Source organism: Nylanderia fulva, unplaced genomic scaffold, assembly GCF_048542155.1.
Source record: "Nylanderia fulva isolate GAGA-0341 unplaced genomic scaffold, ASM4854215v1 Scaffold1332, whole genome shotgun sequence".
Classification (NCBI taxonomy): domain Eukaryota; kingdom Metazoa; phylum Arthropoda; class Insecta; order Hymenoptera; family Formicidae; genus Nylanderia; species Nylanderia fulva.
In genome coordinates, this window is record NW_028189551.1 from 1 (window position 1) to 10,000 (window position 10,000).

At 54.8% G+C, this 10,000-nt stretch overlaps 2 pseudogenes; both read left to right on the plus strand.

The window, feature by feature from the left end:
• The first annotated feature begins 811 nt into the window (after positions 1-811).
• Positions 812-968, plus strand: LOC146724415 (5.8S ribosomal RNA; annotated as a pseudogene).
• A 1,147-nt stretch (positions 969-2,115) lies between these two features.
• Positions 2,116-10,000, plus strand: part of LOC146724416 (large subunit ribosomal RNA) — a 10,114-nt pseudogene continuing 2,229 nt past the window's right edge.

The following is a 10,000-nucleotide window of genomic DNA, read 5'->3' on the forward strand; positions in this document are numbered from 1 at the left end:
GGGAGAGACTCTCGCTTATGCAGCACAGTGGCGAGCTGGAATGGACCGGCTGAAAAGGCTCTCCTCAGAGAAAAAGAAAATAAACCGATTTGACGGAATTTTGTTGCTGTGTTTTGAGTATACGACTGACGGAGCCGTCGCGCCTCTCTTGCACCGAAATATTCGGCAAGCAGAGCATCGGCGCCGGCGGTGTTTCCGACACGATTCTGGGACGAGACGCTTCGCGATCACCTCGTGTTGTGTCCCTTCTCCGGCCACACACAACACAACAGATCGTCCCGATTCGGCTTGAGCTCGAACGGTGTAACCTATGCCCGCGCAGCGCGTTTGTGCAGCACCCACTGACGTTCGTCGACGCGCGCCCTTGCTCCGTTGTTCGCGGGGCATCGGTCAGCGTTGCCGAAACACCACGTGTGTGCTAAAAACCGCGAGAGCGAGCGAGTGGACCCCCATATATTATTATAATATATAGATATAAACACAAGAAGGGAATCGATTGAGATTCGACCAATCTTCACTGTGTCGGTCCTGACGGTTTTCTTCAATCCTTCAAAGAGCTTTTCCGCCCCCGGCTCTCCCGTTGCGGGAGAGACGCTCCGAACGAGGAAACACACAACTCTATCTTTGTGCCGTAGCCTTCCCTGGCGAGAGGCGGCGGTCCGCGCGCGTCCTCGGACGCGCCGCGGACAGGCTGATCGAAGAGCCACCACGATTATTCTCTCTCTCTCTCTCTTCGTCGTCCGAGAGAAGAGACCACGATGGTTGAACGAGAAGCGCGTTTTACTTCGCGAACGCAAAAATTTCGAACGATTACCCTGAACGGTGGGATCACTTGGCTCGTGGGTCGATGAAGAACGCAGCTAATTGCCGGTCAAACTTGTGAACTCAGACACATGAACCACGACTTTATTTCGAACGCACATTGCGGTCCCGGATACAATTCCCGTACCACGCCTGGCTGAATGGTCGTTTTTAGAGTACCCCAAACTGCTTTTTGCGCCCGAAAAGTCGCACGGCCACGCAAACGCTGGAGCGGGGGGGGGCTAACCAGAGAATGGCGCGCGCGTCGCCTGTGCCCTGTTGCAACGCTTACAATGGGCGTACCGAGCGATCGTTGGACGTTCGCCCGATGTTCTGTGCCGCGCCCGAGAACCGCCCGCGGTGCAATCCTGGGCGACGGTCTTATATTACACAACAGTCCTAAATCATCATATAATTATGAGGAGAGCGCACAAGCGTGTAAAAAGTTGGCGGACTCGCGCCCAGAGAGAATGCTTCCGCGAATACGAGAGGGGGATCGGTTTTTTGTGTTAATCCAAGTCGTTGTGTGTTCTGCCGAGACCTAGGAGAAATGGGATAGAGTAAGAGCGCCGCGCGAAGTGAAGCAACCACCTGCGGCCAAAAAAAGGGTACAAGGACGGTGAATGGGCATCGCTTTTCCCTAGGAGACGGCGCGTGCGTCGTGGTCTCCCTGAAAGTAGGTTGCGCTTTGTCTCACCGTCTCTCCTCTCCGTACATTCCACCACAGACTAGAACCGGACTGTGCTCTCGCCACTCTGTGCCGCGCTCATCCGTGGCGAAAGCGCTCGCCGTCTTATCCGAGCGCCCTATGCCCGCAACATAACGGTATTACGGAAGAAATATACGGCGCGGTTCGCGGTCGTACCGCGGAGAGAAGCATTCGTAATCCTGTTACCTCTCTCTTTTACGGAGAGGGTTTTTGAAAATCGCGAGTCCGACCGCGTGTCGAGTCCACGAAGATTTTCGAAAGCGAAAAAGGGACCGGCGCGTCCCGCGTCGATGTTACTCGTGCGAACGTGTATTCGTCCCCCCGAAGTTCGTATATAAAAGGATAAGTAAGAAGCCGAGAATCTCGAACCCCGCGATATTCGCTCCTTTACCACCAACGAGGGTGTGTGGCGTTAGCTTAGCGGCGGCCCCGGCGATTTGCCGTCTCGCGGTATTCGTTCCGTGTGGCTTGCCCTGCTGCTTTGGTGCTTCCGCTCGTTCGCGCGCTCTCTCTCTCTGTCCCTCTTATAATATATATTATAGAGGGATAGACCGACGATGAGCGAACGCGGAGGAGGCAAACGGCTACGGAAACTCAACTATGCGCGACCTCAGAGCAGGTGCGAGATTAACCGCTGAATTTTAGCATATTATTCCGCGGAGGAAAAGAAACTAACCAGGATTTTCCTTAGTAGCGGCGATCGAGCGAACAGGAAAGAGCCCAGCACCGAATCCCGCGGTTCCGCCGCAGGAAAGTGTGGTGTTTTGTGAGGATCCGCTTATCCGAGGTGCCGCGGTCGCGTCCAAGTCCCATCTTGAATGGGGCCACTTACCCGTAGAGGGTGGCCAGGCCCGTAGCGGACCGGTGCGTCGCCTCGGGAGGATCTCTCCTTTAGAGTCGGGTTTCTTGAGAGTGCAGCTCTAGTGGGTGGTAACTCCATCTAGAATGCTAATACGAGTAACGGACCACGAGACCGATCGCGAACAAGTACCGGGAGGGAAAGTTGAAAAGAACTTTGAAGAGAGATTTCAAGAGTACCCCCCTGAACCGTTCAGGTAACCTAAGAAACCGCAAATGACGAACGGGGAGATTCATCGTCACTGGCCTGGTCTTCGCGTCGGGTCGGCGTTTCCGCGGAGTCCTTGGGCTCGCGCGCGGTGCAGCAAAACCGTATCTGGCCGATGTCCTGCTCTCGTCGTCGTGCACTTTCTCACCCAAGTTAAACGTCGCGACCCGCTGGTTGTCGGTCTACGTCCCGGGTGCGGTGTGTCTGTCCGCGTCAGCCGGTAAAAAAACGGCACAGCGACAACCCTCGGTCGCCCGGCCGGCTGCTCGCGGTAACGCGCAAGGGTATCTGCCAGTCCGCACTATCACGGTGCTTCGAGACCGTCCAACAGCGCTCGCACGGTCCTCTCGAGGTTCCGGGACTTCGCGCCGTCCCCTGTCCTGGCCCTCTTTTGGTTACGTACGGTACACCTTCCGACAGGCCGCGAACGATCTCCCGCTGTCTCGCGGGCGGACCGAAACCTTCGGTTCGGCGCGCTACTCTAACTACTTCTTTGGTGTTACTCGTCGAACCGTCTGAAACACGGACGCAAGGAGTCTAACATGTAACGCGAGTCTTGGGACTTGTCCGAGACCTAAAGGCGTAATGAAAGTGAAGGTCCGGACCCTGTGCCGTCGACTAGGGAGGGATGGGCCGCGTCGCGATGCGGCCTCCGCACGCCCGGTGCGTCCTCGTTCTCATCGCGATGAAGAGGCCCCCAGAGCGTACACCGGTTGGACCCGAGATGTTTACTATGCCTGGTCAGACGAAGCATGGTAACCTGATGAGGATCCCGTAGCGATTCTGACTTGCAAATCGATCGTCGAACTGGGTTATAGGGGCGAAAGACGATCTACACCATCTAGTACTGGTTCCCGCCCTTCCGAAGTTTTCCCTCATGATAGTCTGGCACCTCTTGCCGTTCCGCCGGAACGCGCGCTATCTCATCTTGTAAAGCGAATGATTAGAGCCTTGGGCGAAACGACCTCAAACCTATTCTCAAACTTTAAATGGGTTGAGAATTCCTGGTCTTTCTTGGAATTATGAAGCCACTAGCAGCTTCGGATCAGAGTCCAAGTGTGCCTTTTTAGTAAGCAAACTGTCGCTTGGATGAACCAACGCAAGTTAAGGCGGCCCAACTCGACGCCAATGACCCCATGAAAGGCTTTTGGTTTGCTTAAGACAGCAGGACGGTGGCCATTGGATTCGGAATCCCCGCTAAGGATTGTGTAACAACTCCACTGCCGAACAACTAATCCTGAAAATGGGTGGCGCTGAAGGGTCGTCCAGCCTATCCTCTGCCGTCAAGCGGCAAGTGGTGCGTCAACCGGAGCGGCGTAGTCTTCCCTCTCGCGTCTTCACGAAGCCCTAAAGAGTAGGAGGGTCCGAACGGGGTGAGCGCAGAAGGGTTTCTGGGCCGAGCCTGTCCGTGGAGCCGTGCGTCGGTGCAGAATCTTGGTGTATTAGCAAGATACTCCACAGCGAGGTCCTGGAAGGACTGACTTGGGGAAGGTGTTTCGCTGTGACAGCCGTTTGCAACGATCAGAGTCGATCCTACAATCCCTAGGAGAATCCTATGTCAATGACGGGGGCTTACAAGTATATACTCGATGTCAGAAATAATAATAAATATTATACAGGAACTCCACACGGTGGACCCCCTTCGGCGAAAGGGAATCCGGTCCGATTTCCGGAGAACCCGGCAGCGGAACCGCATACAATTCTGGGCGGGCCCTCGTAATAGTGTCGGTCGGGTAACCCAAAATGACCTGGAGGGAGACGACGTGCCGTCGGAGATCCGGGAAGAGTTTTCTTTTCTGATAAAGCGTTCGAGTTTCCCTGGAAACCTCTAGCAGGGAGATAGGGTTTTGGAAACGCGAGAGCACCGCAGTTGCGGCGTGTCCGGATCTTCCCCTCGACCTTTAAATCCAGATAGTCCACGTGGAGGTGTCGCGCCGCCGGTTCTACCCAAATCCGCAGCATGTTCTCAAGTAGATCCTCTAGTCGGATAAATATGTTAGTAAGGGAATCGGCAAATTGAGTCCGTAACTTCGGAATAAGGATTGGCCGAGAGCGGGGCGTGTCGGGCTTGTTCGGGAGCGGGTCTTGCTGACGGTGCCGGGCCTGGGAGAAGGTGAACTGGTCTGCGTGTCTGCCGCGCCGGTCCCGGGATCCGAGCTCGGTCCGTTCCTTGGCCCTCCCGCGGATCTTCCGTGCTGCGAGGCTTCCGTGGGCGGCGCGAGCCGTCGTGGGTCGGCCTCTTTTCGGCCGCATTCAACCTCAATACTCAGAACTTTGGCACGGACTGGGGAATCCGATTTCTAATTAATAAAAACAAGCATTGGCGATGCGCCCTCGCGGGGTGGTTGACTCATGTGATTCTGCCGCATGCCTCTGAATTCAACGTGAAGACTTCAAGCAATAGCGCGGTAACGGGCGAACCGATCACATTTACCTACCCATACAACGACAGTTGGAAGGATAAATCGAATCCATTTCTGGGGCAAGCTGTCCGGCCCTGTCGTACGGCGAACGGCAGCGTAGCCTAATAGCGAGGTTACGGCGACGGTGACCCGTCTAACGTTGTCGGGGAAGGTTTGCTGATGGTGGCAATGCCGTGGCCGAGTCCGACCTGATCTGCGCTGAAGAATCTCAACAGACTTCGTGGTCCGAAGCATGATGAAGCTGTCATCATGCGACTTAGCCTAACACCATGGTAGTGAGGTATGGTCGGAGCCCACCGGGAGGCTACCCGGTGCCCTACCATTGGGTTTCTTACTCTCCACGGGCGTGGAAGCTATGCTCCTGGTGCGCAGTGTATCTCGTGGAGACATGTCCTGTGCCTCATTCCCTTAAGCATTGGTGAAGCCCCTGGGCGGATCTCAGCCCTACATTGGCAGCACGGGTTGGACCGTACATGATTCGGCCTGCGTGGGACGGTGCCTTGCTACCTGGGGCGTCACACACAGGTACAATAAAGAGATTAGGAATGTGGATCGCGTCCCTGTGAACGCAAAACCTAACCTATTCCATAGTCAATTGTGTTGCGGTGGTGAAACCTGCGCCCTCTACGTCTGATAGGATCTGCTTGTCCTGCGTACCTAATCGCCAGTGTATGTGCGCTGTAAGGGGAAATCCCAGTGTGGATTCCCGAATTCTAGCGGAAGGGGGAGTAACCGCGAATGTAGCCGCCCGCACAAAACCCTGGGGGCAGCTTACGGTGGGGCTACCGCCCCCCCAGACCCCCCGTGCTTCGTAACTAGACCTCTCTTAAGGTACCAAATGCCCTCGTCATCTAAATTAGGTGACGCGCATGGGAATGGATTACGCGATTCCCCTTCCCACTGGTCCGCTATCGTACAACTATTAGCACAGCATTGCCACTAGTCGGAGCGCAAGACCTAATGTCCTCATATGTGGCGCGCACACTCTTTGTAGTAGCGTGGCGCCTCTTGCTGTTTCGCACGCAGAGCGCGGGCCGAAGGCTGAATGTCAGGAGTCGAAGGAGAGTTTTAAAGATAAAAGTGAAACTTGCTAATGCTGATTGACAGCAACAAAACTCTGGTCTACACATCATATGAATGAAAACGCAAAATTAGTAAACAAACCGTAGCCCCAAAAACTGGTGGTCCTAAAGACTTGGCCCCAGAGTGTTCGGCCGCGAGCTCGCCGCTTCCCCTTACAACTCTGGGAGCCTCGAAAATACGGATTGTTCCCAGGCGCGCATGCCGGTTGTCAGTGTTGGGGTCGATAAGTCGCAAAAAGGTGGTCCCTAACGGGACGCCGCATACGTTTGTGGTGCGGGAAACGTCGATGGCTCCGACATGCAGTGGGAAAAGCTAAGAACACCTCGGTGTCGTTCTCTCTGCGGCAAATGCGGCCAACCGGGGAGGTTCGCCGGAGTTTGTCGAAGGGCAGTCACTCCCAGACTGAGGCCAAATGGACCCGTCACACGGCTAATTGGCCCAACCTTTGGACGTAGGAAGTCAGGCAGTGCGGTTTGGAAGTCATGCAAACAGCCGTGAAAAAGCAGTACGTTGCGACTCTGGGCGGCCCTGGGTGTCGCTCCCCGGTGCAACTCACGTAGCGGGCCACTCGGTGGTTTTCAAACGGGCTAAAGGCACAACGCTTTAAGAAGTATCCAGATGAACCCAAGCAAGATTGAAAAGCAACACGATAAGCACGAGGTAACGAGGACGAAACGCTGGGTCCTCTTTGCGCCTCGTAGGGGTCGAAATCCCCGTGTGGGTTCCCTCCTTTTTCCCTGCACTTGTCTTTCCACGCCAGGTTCGTGTGTGTTTTTCAAAAAAAGGGCTAAAGGCAACACCCCTTACTTACCCAGTTGAAAACCCAATGTATATTGCAAAGCAACACACGGGGCCGCGTGGGCTCGGCCCCTGGGTGCGCTTGCGGCGTCTCGTCGTGGGCCTGCCGCGACGCGTGTTGAGAGACTGAACAGAAAAACTAAAATGCAAATGGGTGCGGGCCTGGGAGACACAAGCACGGTGTTGAAAGGAATGGGCGGGGGACCTCCAGCCACATATGCATCCAGCGATTGTCCCCAAGCGTTAAAGGTTTCCCGAGTAGTTAGCCGGAACCCCAAAAAAACTCCCCAAGATTCTGAAGCAACACGCCGCCGGCGAAGGAGGGGGCTTTATTTCTTCCCCACCTCAGGACTTACACACTGCATTGCTACGAGTCGGCGTCACTGACCAAATATGCTCCAAGGAGCTCTTTTCCTTGTCAGAACATCATCATCATCGGGATCCCCCTCCATCGTCGTTGCTGCTCCCGGTGTTTCGTATCGCTTAACCCTCGGCTCGTTCGTTCGTTTGCTTCGGGTGAATGCGATGATCGGTTGGCGTTTCCAAACAGGCAGGAACCATGTGTCAGGAAGCGGGACACGGGTCACACCTTCGTTGGGCTAGGATTGGGAATGAGAGTGGCCGCCGTACGCTCGCAACGCCCGTGGGCGGCGGTGGCAGCCTGCAACTCTCAATTTCAGCTACTGTTTATCTCGCAGCTCAGAACAGCTCACTGCGTCTGCGCAGAAGTGCAAGCACCTGGCTTCTCCTTCTATGTGGCTTCGTGCTACTTTCAGTACTGCGAAGAAATAGAGAAGCACCTCAGGCACCTCGAAATGGTGTTTCATTCGCTGAGGGGGAAGAGATTGGTAGTTGCGATAGATGCCAATGCCCGATCGCCGCTGTGGGGTCCCCAGGAGGCGGACGAAAGAGGTGCAAAAGTCGAAGACCTCATCCGGGCATCTGGTATAGAGGTGGTCAACGATGCTGGCCAGAAACCCACCTTTTGGACGGCAAGAGGTTCATCATATATCGATGTGACCTTGGCGTCGCCCTCCATGACCCGGTTCATCAGGGAATGGAAGGTACGGGACAATTGGACAACCAGCGACCACAACTCCATCGACATCAGGCTCAGAGTGCCGAAGGGGCGGGACGCCGGGGGTGCCGCGAACATGAGGTTCGACACCCGTCGGGCCGACTGGGAACGGTTTTCCGGGACTCTCGCTGATCTTTCAGGGTCCATGCTGGAGGCGCTCGAGTTGAGGTCGGCAGAGGAAGTAGAGGAAATGGCCGAAAAGCTCGCAGTTGTCCTTAGCGAGACATGCAAGGCCTCAATGCCAAGGAAAAGGCATTTTAGGAAATCCAACCCGTGGTGGACTAGGGAGCTAACAATCTTCAAGAAAAGGCTATACAGGTTGAGACGTGGCCTGCAGAAGGAACATGGCCAGCCCTCATACGTGGAAAAACTGTCGGAGTACCGCTCTTCTTTGCGGCTGTATGGCAGAAAAATAAAAAGGGCAAAGATCGATAGTTGGCGGGAATTCGTAACATCTCATGGAAATTTAGAACCTTGGGGCTTCGTTTATAAGCAACAAGCGGAGAAACTCCGAGTAGAAAGAGTGCTCAGCACACTCAGGCATGGCGAATCTTCAACCATGACTCTAGAGGAAACAGCCAACTGTCTTCTTAAAGTACACGTCCCCGACGACCGAATCGCGAGCGATACACCCGAACAAAGCGTATTGCGGGTAAACGCGTACACGCCACCTGAGACACCGGACGCCTCTCATTTCACGGTGGCAGAAACGATAAGAGCAGCGAAGACTCTCAAAAACAACAAAGCACCGGGAACCGACCTCGTGGAAGTTAACGTATTAAAAGCAGCGTTGAAAGTGATCCCCGGCCAGATCACTAAACTGTTTAACGGGTGCCTAAAGTGGGGCGTCTTTCCCTCCGCCTGGAAGATTGGCTCGTTGCGGGCCTTGCTGAAGGGAGAGGACAAGGACGAAAGGGACCCGAAATCCTATAGACCAATTTGTCTCCTCTCCGTGGTAGGTAAACTTTTCGAAAAATTAATTAAGGAGCGTCTAACGGGAACGTCGCTGGCGCCGGGTAGAATTTCGGATCGACAGTTCGGCTTTCTCGCGGGAAAATCGACGGAGGACGCGATAGTAGAACTGCGAAGACTGGTAAGGACCTCCGAGGGTAGATACGCCGTCGCGTTACTTTTCGACATTTCGGGTGCGTTCGACAACGTCTGGTGGCCCTTGGTCTTAGACGCGCTGAAGTCCCGGGACTGCCCGCGAAACGTATTCGAGGTAATCCGAAGTTACTTCGACAATCGAATAGTGAAGCTCGCGATAGGTTCGGTAGAGGTTTCCAAGCGGGCGTCGAGGGGGTGCCCGCAGGGCTCCGTCCTCGGTCCGGCCTGCTGGAACCTAATGTTTGACGGTCTTCTGCGACGGCTGGAAGCGGAAAAAATAGAATTCGTGGCATACGCGGATGATCTCGCCGTCGTAATAAGCGGAAACTCGCGTAGAGAGATAGAGGTAGAAGGTCAACGCGCGGCGAACCTAATAACAAAATGGTGCGAGTTCGCGAAACTCCAGGTCTCGGAGCGAAAGACCGAAGCCATAGTCCTTAAAAACGAAGCGGTACAACGGAATCCAATCGGGAGCCGGGAAGGAGATCGACCGGATAGGAAGCGTAAGCGAAACAGGAAAACCGCAGACTTCGTTAGCAGGCCACCAACCATTAGGATTAATAACGCGAGTATAAAGTTTAAAGGCGCGGTAAGATACCTGGGGGTCCACTTCGACGGTGGACTCGAGGTGCACACGCACTGCCGAAAGATAAGTAGCAGCGTCGAGCTACTATTCCGGAAATTCGGGCGTTTGGCGAGAGTGCAATGGGGATTGAGTCACGCGACGCTAAGAACAATTTATCAGGGAGTGATCGTACCAAAAATTACATACGCCGCGGCAGGTTGGTGGGACCTATGCACCAAGCAGGACATCCGAGTCCTTAGATCCGCCCAGAGGAAAGCCCTCATTTCTGTAGTAAAGGCATATAGAACCGCGTCCTTCGAGTCGTTGTGCGTCGTTGCCGGAGCGATGCCCGCGGAGATATTGATAGAGA